The sequence below is a fragment of the Lagenorhynchus albirostris genome, chromosome 7, assembly GCF_949774975.1.
Source record: "Lagenorhynchus albirostris chromosome 7, mLagAlb1.1, whole genome shotgun sequence".
Lineage (NCBI taxonomy): Eukaryota > Metazoa > Chordata > Mammalia > Artiodactyla > Delphinidae > Lagenorhynchus > Lagenorhynchus albirostris.
Genome location: NC_083101.1, coordinates 105,431,012 through 105,445,396, shown reverse-complemented (window position 1 = coordinate 105,445,396; position 14,385 = coordinate 105,431,012). Strand labels below are relative to the sequence as shown.

At 41.6% G+C, this 14,385-nt stretch overlaps 1 protein-coding gene across 3 annotated transcripts in view; it reads left to right on the top strand.

The window, feature by feature from the left end:
• The window catches only part of KIF13B (kinesin family member 13B), a 187,805-nt gene that overhangs the window by 160,328 nt on the left and 13,092 nt on the right, over nucleotides 1–14,385 (top strand). The gene's annotated exons all lie outside the window — the stretch shown is intronic.

Here is a 14,385-nt window from a genome sequence, read left to right as displayed (position 1 = left end):
TCTACTCTGGTTTACCTGTTCTTTCACTGAAATATTAAAAGTGATACCGTGTCTTATTTCCCCTTTTTATTAAAACTCTCTACCGGGCCTTAGAAGAAGTTTTAGAGAAGATGTTAAAGGGTTTTCCAAATAATCAGGAAGCTGCTCTTGTGTGATGGTGCCTGGGAAGGCTGTTGGAAATGCAATTTTTAGCCTCATATAGGTGTGAATTCAGCAGAAAATGATAAATGAGGATTTATTTATACTCATTCAAAAACACATACAGTGCATGTTCAGTTGTTGAAATAGTTCTTTTGACATCAGCTTCTCCACATTCACTTAAACATTCAAGTTGCAGAAATGTAGGTGAGTCTCCTTGCCTGAGACCTTAACTATTTAAAAGACTTTTCTAAGTTTACAAGTGCATTTTCAAGGGGGATGGTATCAGTTTTGTAAGGTTGCTATGCAGATACATAATTTTTTCATTCTAGGATTATATGAGCGTATATATCAGCATAGATGCACACATATTGTATGAAAAAAATTAAACATCGAGATTTTTGGAAATGTTTAAATTTAACCGGGCACTAACGGGTGCTTGACAGTTACCAAAATGAATCTGAGATGGCGAGAGCTTAAAAGAAACAGCAAGTCCAATATTTGGTGGGGGTGAGGGTAGGCAAAACAGATTTTGCCACGGGTTCGTCATAGCATACGTTATTCTGTTCTAAACTGCTACATCGTTGTTTCACAAAGTATGATTCATTTACTGTTTGTGCCAGAATTTCCATGGTAGCTTTTTAAAAAGGTAACTTTAAAAAAATACAGCCAGACCTTAAAAAAATGTAACTCATACCTCACCTTGGGACATCTAATAACCTGCATTTATAAGCACCTAAGGTGATTCTTATTCACATTAAAGTTTGATATCCACTGTTTTTCAATTGCTGTTTGGTGAAGACAGAGTTATGTAAGTTAAAGGAAATTGGAATAGTATTAGAAGTCATTGAATCAGACTACCATTGTTATAATTATCAGCTACTTTAAGCTTTTGATGTAGCAAGTCAAATCACCTGCTACCGTAAGAAGTTACTTTTACTGTTTTGCCAGTGAGTGATTGGTTCCTTTGGATATGAGAGGAACAGCAGTGGTTTAGAAAGAAATCTAGTGATTGGTGGATAATTGCAATTTGTAATGTCCAGTTTAAGAGAGGTAATCTTGAAATATTTTGAAGATATCTTAAGAATATTTGTTCATTCAGTTTACTTTTTTTGAGCATATATGAGCAAAGGTGTTACAAAAAGTGGCCCTAAATGCTGCATAGTTCATAAATAAATGAGAGTGTCGATACAAAAGTGGCCTTAACAAAGATGCTTAGTGGTGGAGCTAAACTGTTCCATTTGGTTGGTGAAATCCCCACTCCCTTGAAGGACCGTTTCTCAAGGTCACCAGAGCTCCATCTTGCCTGCACTTCTCAGTCCTCATCGTGGACTCGACAGTCGTGCAGGAAACATTTGTGTCTCTGGGCTTTAGCGCTTAGCGCTGAGTTTGCCTGGCTTCCCTTCTGTTGGCTGCTCAGTCTTTCTCAGTTGCCTTTTCTGGGACCCTTTATTCCATCAAGCCGCTGATATTCAGGTGTTCCAGAGCTCCCTCCCAGGTAATCTCATCCAGCTCTGTGGCTTTTAACTCTTTATGCATTGACGATGCTCACATTTCTATCTCCAGCCCAGGCTTTGCCCCTGAGCTCTGGCCTCATGGAGCTAACCACCTGTTCAGCTTTTCCACTTACAAATCCATTAGACATTCACATTTTACAAGTTCAAAGCATTACTCCTGGTTTCAGCTCCCAAGTCTGTCTACTCCCAGCACAGAAAATACTTATAAAATACATGCCCATCTCAGCGTGTATAGCACAAATGTCCACCTAGTTGCTTCACCTCATAAATAGTCCATCAGTAAAATTTTGTGGGTACCACTTTCAGTCTGGTGACTTCTCGCCATCTCCATTTCTCATCACTCATCCATGCCATCGTCTCTTGCCTTGACTATGCAGCAGCCTATCAATCGGTCTAACTGACGCTTTTTGCCTCACACAGTCTTGTCATTCACAGAGAAGCCAGGGTGAGCTCCCAAGGCCTTACATTAGTTCATGGCTTGAAACCTTCCACTGCTTCTCTTTGAATAAAATCTATTCCTTACTGTGGTTTACAGTGGCCTATGTGATCTAGCCTCCTGACTTTTAATCTTTTATTCCCTTTATTATTTTTTATTTATTTAATTATTTATTTATTTTTGGCTGTGTTGGGTCTTCGTTGCTGCGCGCAGGCTTTCTCTAGTTGCGGTGCGCGGGCTTCTCATTGTGGTGGCTTCTCTTGTTGCGGAGCACGGGCTCTAGTTGCGTGGGCTTCAGCAGTTGTGGCACGTGGGCTTCAGTAGTTGTGGTTCATGGGCTGTAGAGCACAGGCTCAGTAGTTGTGGCGAATGGGCTTAGTTGCTCCGCGACATGTGGGATCTTCCCGGACCAGGGCTCGAACCCATGTCCCGTGCATTGGCAGGTGGATTCTTAACCACTGCACCACCAGGGAAGTCCCTATTCCCTTCATTTTATTCTTTGTTCACCATGCTAAGCCATATTGGCCTTTTCGTTGTTATTGTTTGTCGCATGAACCATGAAGCTCCTTTTGGTCTCAGGAGTCTTTGCACTTGCTTTTCCTTCTACTTGGACTGCTCTCTCCCAAAGTCTTTGCATGGCTACTAGGTCTCTAGTAGACTTGTCTGCTAATAGCATGGTCAAGAAAGACCACTCTAAGTAAATACGTTTGAGTTTAGAGTGGCCTGAACCAACCAAACTAAAACAATAGCATCTACCATACATATTACAGTGTACTCCCATATTTAATCTTTTCATTGGGAGTCATTGTTATGTTTATATGCTTATCGGTTATCTCCACTCTAGAATGTAATTCTTCAGGGCAGGGGCATAGTCAATGGAAAATATATGTTGGTTGACCATTGACATTTGTACAGCTTGTAATGTTAGATAGTTTGCATGTACCAGGTGTCATCCAGTGGTGTAAAGGACTGTGGTTATAGTTCGGAGGTGAGAGAATCACATCTGAGTGGGGATTTGAGATATCGAGACATATTTATGAAGTTTCTTTCCTAGATTAATGCAGGTTCCACTAAAGAACTACTCTTAAAGGAGGGGAAAGCTTGAGCTTATCATTTTGGACTTATTTGATCAAAGATGCTTGTGTTCTCATTTTTACTATCTCTGCTAAAGTTTTAAGAGAAATAAATTATAATTTAAAATGACAGTATCAATATAGAGGTTTCCCTTACTAGGACCACTTTAAGTATGCTTTAAGTTGCCGTCACCTAAATGATGTTCCATCCTTGGAATTAGGGCACTTGAGCGTTAATGGAATTTCAAAATAACAGCAACAAGAGCAATGCTATATTGGCTAGATTTTTTTAGTGTTTCCCAATTTTTTTATAGTAATCTTCACTCTAATGGCATCCCATTCACTTGGAAATCAGATTTGATACCTGAAAGTTGAGGTTCTTACTTTTTTCCCTCCGTGTGGAACCTCCGAGTCCTCTAGGAAGAAGGTTGTTTTATTTCTACCCAGTCTTTGCCTCTGCTTTTTTCTGCTATTGCCCAGGAGTTAAAGGTTCTGTGCTCCTTTAGGCTTTCTCCAGACCTAATAGCTGAAGACTAGTCAACTATATCTCTTATAATAAATGCCTCATCATTCTTCCGTTGTCTTGCCAGGGTTTTGCTTAAAGTGGGGAGCCCAGAAGTGATACTATAACCCCTATGCTTGAAAATAGTGCAACTGTCACTGTCCTCTTTTGAATAATGTACTTCTACCAAAGTGGCATATGATTGCACTTTTTTTAAAGGCAAGTATTTTTAGTTCATTGTGCTCTGGTCAATTAACGTTCCCCTTTTTTGTTTGCTTGTTTATTTGCTTACACTCTTGTCAATGCACTTCTCTTTTTATTATTATGTTGTTTAGTTGAAGTATAAAAATACTTAAATAAGGATCTTTAGATTCATTTAGAAAATTTTTCATCTTGATTTTGTTTCAGCATTCCTAGGATAGCAAGATATTTTTTGAATAATTATTTAAAAAATACTTCTGTCCTAACTATCATCTGCAAACTTTGAAGGGCATAGTCTGCATTTGAGTCACAAACAAAATATGGAACATTAGGGCGTGAGAGAGAACTCTGTCATATGTGACTAGAGATCTCTCCCCAAGTTACAGAGCGACAGAGCGACACACTTCAGCTCTGCATATTCAGTAACTTCCATCTCCAACCCACGTTTCCCCCTCTCCCTAGCAAAGAGATTATGGGAGACTTTGTTAGATGCATTACAGAAATAGAGGGACACCATGCCTTCCTCTGTATCACCAGTCCAGAAAGCCTAGGACAAAATTCATGCTGATGAACGTTCCTAGACCACCCTGCCCACTGCCTGGCTTAGCCATAGCTCTGTGTGAGGTATCTAGTGTAGCGTAAAGAAATACACGAATACCCCGAAGCTTGCTCTCTGTCTTGATTCTGGTTTAAATTGGCTACTACTGCCTTGTTAGTACACTAATTTCAATGGCCCGTATAAATAGTCATTAAATAATCAATACCAGACTAAAAAACTTAAATAGGTTTTAGAATGACATCAAAGATAGAACCCAGAAAAATAGAAATCAGTGCACATGCCTAAAAGGAATCTGGATCAGTTCTACAGTACAGGAAGGGGTAAATATTGGTATTAACATTGCATAAAACTTAGAGACAAAAAATAGTAACCCTGCTTAAGATTTCTTTTTTTTTTAAAAGTTATTATTTATTTAAATTTATTTAATTTATTTATTTTTGGCTGTGTTGGGTCTTTGTTGCGGCATGCGGGCTTTCTCTAGTTGCCGTGAGCAGGGGCTGCTCCTAGTTGCAGTGCGCGGGCTTCTCACTGCAGTGGCCTCTCTTGTTGCCGAGCACGGGGTCTAGGTGCACGGGCCTCAGTAGTTGTGGCTCGCGGGCTCTAGAGCACAGGCTCAATAGTTGCGGCGCACAGGCTTTGTTGCTCCGCGGCATGTGGGATCCTCCCGGACCAGGGCTCGAACCCGTATCCCCTGCATTGGCAGGCGGATTCTTAACCACTGTGCCACCAGGGAAGCCCCTTGTTTAAGATTTCTAATGTGAGACGGCACAACAAACTAAACAGAAACCCCCAAATGGATCAGCAGAGACAGTACGTGGTAACCCAGCAGACTACAGAATAAGACAGGCACACTCTCATTTCTGTCCCCACCCAACTTTCTCTTTTCATCATTTTCAAAGCCATTGCCCTCTCCATTTCCTACCTGACTGTGATGAAAGATCTCAAAACTTCTTCCTTTTTCTGTTTCTGTCCCAAGTTAATTTGGAGACTTAAACTCCTCTGGAAGAGTCACAGTAACAAAGACACTCACAGCAGCCCACCTAAACACCACACCTGGGTTCTCTCCGGCATCGACAACACTTAGATCATTGCACTTAGTTCTGGGTATGTTACTACTAGACATTCATTGACCAACTGGAATTATTTCAGAGAATAACATCAGAAATGATTTATGAGGAAGGATTAAAGAAGTTATTTATAGCTTGACCAAACAATGACTAAGAGAGCTGACTGTGTAAGCATTCAGGGGATATCAACACCAAAGGCAGGGAAGAATTGTGTAAGGATGGTTCCAGGCAAGCAGCAGTACGAAAGGCACAGAACAGAAATGAAGTTAACGAAGAGAATGGTAACAACCGTAAATGAGTACAGTGATTTGTAGATAGCAGGGTACTCTCTAAAAAAAACCCCAGGGCTTTCTGTCACTTCTATTTTGTAAAAGTAAGATTTTGAAAATATAAAAGTATTCCCATTAAGAACCGGGGAATGGAATAGATCCTGTTTCTACCAGTCATTCTTCCCTCTTTTCTTTGCTAGATTAGGTGGAAGAGAGGCAGAAGTTGTGTAATGAAGGAATGATTATTATCAAAAAAGTACTTTTAATCAGAGTGTCCTTGACATTTTCAAACAAGAACGTTCAATTCCCTCCCTCATGCAAAGATACAAACACACAACCACAGTGAAAATCTAATGAAAAGATTAATGTTTATTAACTTGTTCTTTGGAATCAGCAGGTTCTCAGATCAAGATTCTGTTATTTGGGGGGGCATATTTCAGCATCTGAAAACACTCATGGATCTTTTCTTGTAAGATAGAAGTTAACAGTTTATTCTGAGGAATACAAAAATTTAAAGAAAGAAAATAAAGATTTTAAGAAAGTCATTAGAAACAAAGGTTCTTATATTTTACAGAATCATGTGGCTTGAACATACTCGTAAAGACTTATGTTTGTCATTTTTATGGAGATCTGTTTTTGTTTGTAATCAGTTTCTGTCTGAGTTCCAGAAATGCAAAAGATACAGCACTGAGAGAGGTGGCAGCTGACAAAATTGCTGTCTTTGACCTTCTGATGCAAGTTTAGTAACTAATCTGGAAAATAATGAACTGCAATTAGTGAAATCTGTACTCATATTCAAGTGTGTTTCTCAGACAGCACATACAATAATTGAAAGCACTTCCTGCTCTCCAATTAGTTAGATTGAATTAATGTGGCATAATAGCTTTTTTCATATATCTAAAAGATTGTGTTCAGATGAAGCTATTTATGTACTTCAAACTTAGGTGCTCCAAATGGCGTCTTTGGTTCATTTGGGGAATTAAAGAGTTAATGCTCACATTCAATTTCCACCATCAAAAACACAGCCGCATTTCCGGCCTATCTTTATTTTACCGTCTGCCCCTCTTCAGTGTCCTGCGCTTTGCTTATGGCTGCCTTGTCGACTTCAGGGATGTTTGTCTCCGGTTTCAACACAGCATCCAGTGTGGAAGATGGACAGGGCCTTGCGTAGAGAAAGCAGCGCCCTGCGCATCTCTGGCCTAGTTGAAAAGATGCTTGGCTAGTTCTTCCGGGTTTCATGTCAGCAGTTCCTCCATGTATAAAATGGGGAGAAACAAACACAGCTACTGGTTCTTCCCTTGTGCATGAAGATGCTGTTTTAGGCTCTTCATACTTGGGCTCCTCTGATGAAACAAGCCATATAAATGCCTGTCCTGGTGTCTTAAGGGTTCATCATCTTAACTAACTAAAATAAGAAAAGGTATCTAGACTTTGTTTTCTAGCCTTGAGTTTTCCTTAATTATTCAGGTTATTTTTAAAGATTATTTCCCCCTGTAGTTTATATTTGGATATGGTATGCTATATTGCTTTTTCTTGAGTTAACGAAGGGAAGTTTGCACAGCCCTTCTGGAGTACAGACTTTTAAAAAAAATTCAAAGTAGGACTTCCCTGGTGGTCCAGTGATTCAGACTCCATGCTCCCAATGCAGGGAGCAAGGGTTTGATCCTTGGTCGAGGAACTAAGATCCCGCATGCCACGCAGCGTGGTCAAAAAATCCCAAGAATTCAAGGCAAGTGATTTCTGTTCAGTTGGTTTGGGGATGTATTCTTAGGCATTCTTTTTTTTTTTTTTTAATTTATTTATTTTTATTTTGGGCTGTGCGCGGGCTTTCTCTAGTTGTGGTGAGTAGGGGCTGCTCTTTGTTGCAGTGTTGGAGCTTCTCACTGCACTGGCTTCTCTTGTTGCGGAGCACGGGCTCTAGGTGCACAGGCTTCGGTAGTTGTGGTGCACGGCTTCAATAGTTGTGGCATGTGGGCTGTAGAGCGCAGGCTCAGTAGTTGTGGCCGCCGGGCTTAGTTGCTCCGTGGCATGTGGGATCTTCCTGGACCAGGGCTCGAACCCGTGTCCCCTGTATTGGCAGGCAGATTCTTAACCATTGGGCCACCAGGGAAGCCCTAGGCATTCTTACTACTTTACAAAATGAGACTCTTATCTCTTTTCTTTTCCAAAATCATAACATCTTACCATCTATCTTTGCCCCAGAAATGTATGGATATTGACATACTTAGAGACACTAAGTTGACAGGTTGTCTTCAGAATCAGGGTTAGTAGTTGATCTGAAAAATAATGAAAAGAAGATAGTTTCTGAGGCAGGATACGAGTTGATGGAAGAGACCTCAGTCTGCCAGTCGTTTTTCACAAATGGGCCTTGTATACTTCTGTATGATTCTGGAGACCTGAGGTTGGAACCTTTTTTGGTAAAGAGCCAGATAGTATCATTTTAGGCTTTGCAGGCCAAACGGTGTCTGTCAGAACTAGCTGTAGTTCTGGTCCAAACATTGGGTCTGGTTTTGTTCCAATAAAACTTTATTTATAACCCTGAAATTTGAATTTCATATAATTTTTACATGTCACAAGGTATTCATTTATTTCAACAACTTCAAAATGTAAAAACCATTCTTAGCTTACAGGGCACACCGAGGTGGGGACGGTCTAGATTTAGACCCTGGTTTTAAGTTTTTAGATTGATGGCCATTCTGTGTTTCAGGTAAACATCCTTCATCCTTCATGGCTGCTTGAGAAACTAAGTGGATGGAGTGAATATTACATCCTCTTTTTAAAAAATAGAAATCTTTTTCACATAAATACTTAAATAAATTTTAATAATTATCATGCAGAAGTTTAAAAAGTAAACTAGCTAAACCCTAAAAAATAAGGAACAGTCTCTTTCCTGACAACTTCAGAAATACTAGTATTTAAAATTTTCTGTTTCTAGGGCCTCAAGTAAGTTGAACTAACACATATATGATAGAGTGAAATAAAAAGTCTGTTTGGATGGGCTTATTCACTTTTATCAACGGATAAAACAATTTACTTCTTGATAGAAGAAGTGGGCCGTTTAGTTGTTTCATGTAATTGAATTAAATAGGAATATCAGATGGTGGACCTTGAGTGCCCATTTCTGAGGAGTAAGAAGGGCCCTGTCTACGTCTGGTGTTGCACACATTGTATCCCTATCTCCTGGCACAACCTTTAGAATATAGTAGGCACCTGGCCCGTGTTTTACTTACATCAGGTGGAATTGTTGATTGTTTAAAAATGTGCATATAGTAAGTCTACCTAGAAATACCTTGGAAGACAACACCCGAAATCCCAATGACTGGGTTACCTTGGTACTTTAAAAGAGTACTGAGTGCTTGGTGTGCCAGGGATTTTATATGCATCAGCTCAGCACCACTGCTGTCTGATGAAAATAAATGAGCCACATGTGTCATTTAGAATTCTCTAGTAGCCACATTTAAAGTAAAAAGAAACAGGCCAAATTAATTGTGATAAAGTAATTTAGGATTGACATACATACACTACCATGCGCAAAATAGCTAGCTAGTGGGAACCTGCTGCATAGCACAGGGAGCTCAGCTCCGTGCTGTGACCACCTAGAGGGGTGGGATAGGGAGGGTGGGAGGGAGGTCCACGAGGGAGGGGGGATGTATGTATACGTATAGCTGATTCACTTTGTTGTACGGCAGAAACTAACACGACACTGTAAAGCAATTATACTCCAATAAAAAAAAAAGTAAAAAGAAACAGGTCAAACTAATTTTAATAAAATAATTTACATAACCCAGTATATTCATAATATCGTCATTTCAACCTGTAATCAGTATAAAAAAACTTACTGAGACAGTCCCATCTTTTTTTCTGTACAGTCCTTGAAATCAGGTGTGTATTTTACATTTCTAGCACATCTCAATTTAGATACTAAATTTTCCTCGGAAATTTTGATCTGCATTTAGAGTTCATGAAGTTGAAAAAATAGATCCACATGCCCAAGCCATTCCAAACATACTTAAAGGTGCTTTAAGTTTACATATTATTAGTTAAAATTAAGTAAATCCACTTCCTCAGTCACACCAGCCACATTTCAAGTGCTCAGAAGCCATGTGGCTGGCTTGGACACGCAGAGTTAAAGGGTGATATTAGACACTGAGTTGGACAGAGAGGAAGATGAGACTCAGGTGGGTTAACTAAGGTCAGAGCCTAGGGAGCAGCAGAACTGAGACATATTCAAGAAACAAAACAATGCACAATTGTGATCTGAAGAGATTTCACTGGGTTTGATTAAAAATAGCAAGCGATTATATTTGTAGAATGAATGACTCTATAAAGTATTTGAAGGAGGAACTAGTCATGCCGTGGAAATACACTGGGTAGGATCTATCCATCTTTGTTTTTTTTCATTTCTTTCTAAAAAAATTATCTCTGGGCAATGAGGGATCATTGACAAAGCAGGAGAGTGACGTGGTCAAATTTGTGTCTCAGAAAGCCCCTCTGACTGCAGTTTGGAAGATGGATTGGAATAGAATAAAACTGGAAGAATCTATTCAAATGTATGTACATACCTCATGAGGGATTGTGATATTGGTCAGAAAAGTGAACTCACCATCGCATGCTTGACACAGTGACACTTTAATGTCACTGATTGGAAGGAGCATGTGCCAGGTAGGGTAACAGCGTCTCTGGTGAGGACCATCTGGTGGCCACCCGCCATCCTCCCTGGGTGGCATTGCTTAGAGAATTCCTGTGGTCTGGATCACCACCTTCCAGATGTGATCACCCAGAGGTGATCAGGTCTACACAAAGGACTGAGGGATCAATTAGAATGCCAAGTTACTCATTTAAACTAAGAACTATAACTGCCAGGTGGTTAAAAGTGCTGGTGTCATCGTGGCCAGCACAGTCTTACCTGGATCCCTCTGGAAAGCCAGAGTGCAGCTCCTAAGGCTGCTCGTGAGCCCAGGCTGGTGCCGGGTTGGGTCCGAGGGCACCCCCTCCGCGGCGGCGGCTGGAGCGCCTGTCCCTGCACCCGCGTGGGGGGGCACTGCCAGCCTCACCACCCTGCCTCTGATTAACAACCTTTAAACAGTTGTTTATATTGGTTAGGCTGTTACTGATTCTTGATCTTTAGTAATTGTACGTGTCTGATTTTATCTAATGTTTATTACTTTACCAGAACATATTCAGAGATGAGGAAGTATCTTGTTTATGTGCACTGCCCCAGCTCAGTGGTGTTCCTTATATTTTTCTCACTTTAGCAGCACGAATATCAAAGGTTAGCTATTGAGTATTTATGGCAAAAATAAATCTTACATCTCTTGCTGTATTTTCCTATGCTTGGATTAAAGTGATTAGAGTTGTAAAAAAAAAAAAAGACTTAGAGGATCATATTCACTTAGGAACCATTAGAAAATGACATGTAAGAATTTATCAAATTCAGGGTAAGGGGTGATTTTTAGGAAAGGTTCATTTTCAAACAAAAAACTACATCAGAAAATTTAATTTTTTTTTGAACAAAGTGATGATTTTTTGCTTCAGCTGATATCTCTTCTGCCCTCTACCTACCCCTATGCCCAAATTTTGGAATTTGATAGGATTTTTCCAAATCCTATCTAACTGTACAATTCAGCCTTCATGTCACTTAAGTAATTCATTCATTCACTTATTTAACTGTTTATTCATTCAACAAACATTAAGTTCCTGTTTATGGATGAGATGAATGAGACATAACCCCTACCCTGCAGAGAGCTTGCAGTTGAGAGGGGCTCCCGTCGAGACACATCGACAGATAAATAGGACGATGTTGTAGGTGCTGAATGTGTGTATCGGGGGTGACACAGTGAAGGTGGCATTTTACCTGCAGTTTGAGGAAGAGTAGATGTTGCTTGAGCTGAGACTTAAAGATGACTAGGTCTTCATCGGGTGGAATGTGATACCCTAGGGGAAGGGACAGTGCGAGGATGGCGTGTTCAGCACAGAGTGGGTTAGCATGCTGAGCGAGGGAAGTGCAGCCTCGTGAGGGGTGAGGTTCTTTCAAGTCATGCCAAGGACTTAAGGCTTTATTCTGGGGCAAGGAGGTCTCCAAATTAGCTTTTATGCCTAGTTATGAAATTCTGAGCCAGTCTGCTCTGTTTTCATTCAGGTGGCATGTGAAAACCAGAGTTTAGTAAATGACAAGGTATGGTATGAGAAGTGACCATCACCTTTTCCCCGAAATGCTTCGGAGCAACCCTCTGCCTGTCACCTGCCCATCTACTAGGTTTGAGCCACCCTCGGGACAGCACGATGGCAGGTTCAGCTGGCCTCCAGGCCACAGTCCCCTTCCATCCCTGTCACTGACCCCCCTGGGCAGTCTGTCTGCATTTAACCGTTAGGTGAATGCCTCTGCGCCTTGGTTTCTGTAGTGTGAAATGTAGATAATTAAACTTACATTCGTGAGCCTCGTGGGGCTTCTTAATATTTATAGCTGCAAAATACTTTGCAGTCATTTTTATTAATAGTTACCAGATGTGTCATAAGGATTAATGAACTTATGATCTGCAGTGTTTTGAGCTCTTGGGATCGGAGGCAACTGCCTGCATGGGGGATATGTAAAAGAGCATTAAAGTGCAAGCAGTACCATTTGGAAATGGGAGCTGTTACGTGTGAAGGACAGATGACACACTGAAGATTTCAGTGCACTTTGTAGGTATTTTTGGTACCCTTACTGAGGTTGCTAAATTCACCAAAGGCCATGGCCAAATATAGAAGGCTGGTACCCCCTCCCTTGCACCCCTCCCCCCATGATCGTGCACACGCACAGGTGCGTGTGCACACTCTTTCTGCTGAGGCCACCGTCACCCTCGCCCTGTCGTCCCTTCTTCCTGGGCACCGTCTTTCGCTCTCCCCCCAGTTTCCAGGTGTTCAGGAGTCTCCTTCATATCTCTAAATTTTCATTTCTCTTTCCTTTTCCTCTTACCATCCAAGTGCAGGCTCTTATGTTATTGGCTCTCCGCTGAGCCATTGAAGCAGCTGCTTAATTGACCTCTCCAAGTTTTCTGTCTGCCCTCTTTAGGGATAATCTTCTGTTAGCCTAATTCTTACGGCCGCTTCATTCAGTACCTTTGATAGTTCTTCATTGCCTGTGAAAATCCACCATAAATTTACATACAAGGCCTCCTCTGCACACCCTAACCTCCATTGCCTCTGCCCAGCACTGGTCAGTCTAGATCATCCTCTCTCTCCCAAGACCTCCTGGAAGGTTGAGTAGCTTTTCCTGGGCAGGGATGTGAGGAGGGAACACTGCCAGACACAAAGGGTAGCCTGCCTTTGTCACGCCACTCTTCACGTTCGAGGTGTCCCTCAGCTGTGGGAAAAGCCATTCCGTCTTCAAGCCCTGTCTCACAAGTGAAATTACCCTCATGGAGGTGTTCTAGGCCTGGTCCCAGGATGACCCCTTCCTCCTCAGAATCTCCTCTGCTTTGAAACTGTCATTCTGATAGCTGTCCTTTTCCTTGACGTTTTTGTTATTTGCATCCCGTCCGTCCCCAAACTGGATTGCTGCCTTGTTGCGAGTGAGCCCGTATTCTTCAGGTCTTTGTGTTCCCACGGCGCTATTGCAATGCCTTGTACGCCTGAGACCTGGGTCCTTGTTGAGCTAAGTTTATACACTGAAGCAGAGCCCCAGTTAAGTTCATCATGTAGGGCAGTATTATGGGAGAATTTGAAATATACAGAAGTAGAGTGAATATTACAGTGAATCCCTAGGTACTCAGCACCTAGCTTCCATAGAAAGCAGTACGCGGCCAGTCCTGTATGTCTGTGCCCCTGCCCTCTTGAGCATGTCCCTTGCTGGAGAAGTATCCACCTGTGGTCGTCTCTTGTCCACTGCTACCTAGCACCCCTTGGAGGGGACACCCCGAAGTTACCAGTGTGTGAAGCGAAGTGGGTGTGGTCAAAGTACGTGAAGTTGCACTCAGGACGCACTTAGACCTGATGTGATCTTATTGTTGACATGGTTTTCAGCCATTTCAGGTGTGTCTGATAATCCAGTGTCTGGTTCTCACGTCATCTGAATGCGGGGGTGGGGGCAGGCATCTCTGTGGAGCAGATCTGTTGCCTGATGGAGAAGTGGTTGTTGAGAGTGAGTGATGGTCAGGGGTGGACTCGAAGCCTTCAGCTTCGTAGCCTGGAGCCACAGAGTCTCGGCCAGGGGCCCTGCCCCACCAGGAAGCCCCGTGGGTCCACTGGGTTCCAGCATCGCGTCCCAGTCAAGCTGGCCCTTTAATTCATTTCAGCAGATACTTTTCCAAACATTTACTGGATTTTTTAAATCACTCTGAATCATAAAGAAAGTATCAATTATGTTTCCATGCTCCGTTCAGGAGGACAAGAATCTTAGAAAATCTTTCATCCTGGGTGGCTATAGTTCCATTCTTGGTGGGATTTTTACGTTTTTATGCCTTAAGGGAGAATGTTTCACACCAATCTTGTCGGTTTTAAATAAGATCTAACTGAAGAATGTACGTATTTTGGAGTTCCAGCTTAACACTTTTTTCTTTCCTTACTGAGAATTATGCTCTGAACACCTTTCCATTCGTGGGGGACTTCAGACACTATGGGGAAAATACAAATAAAGGGAGTAGGC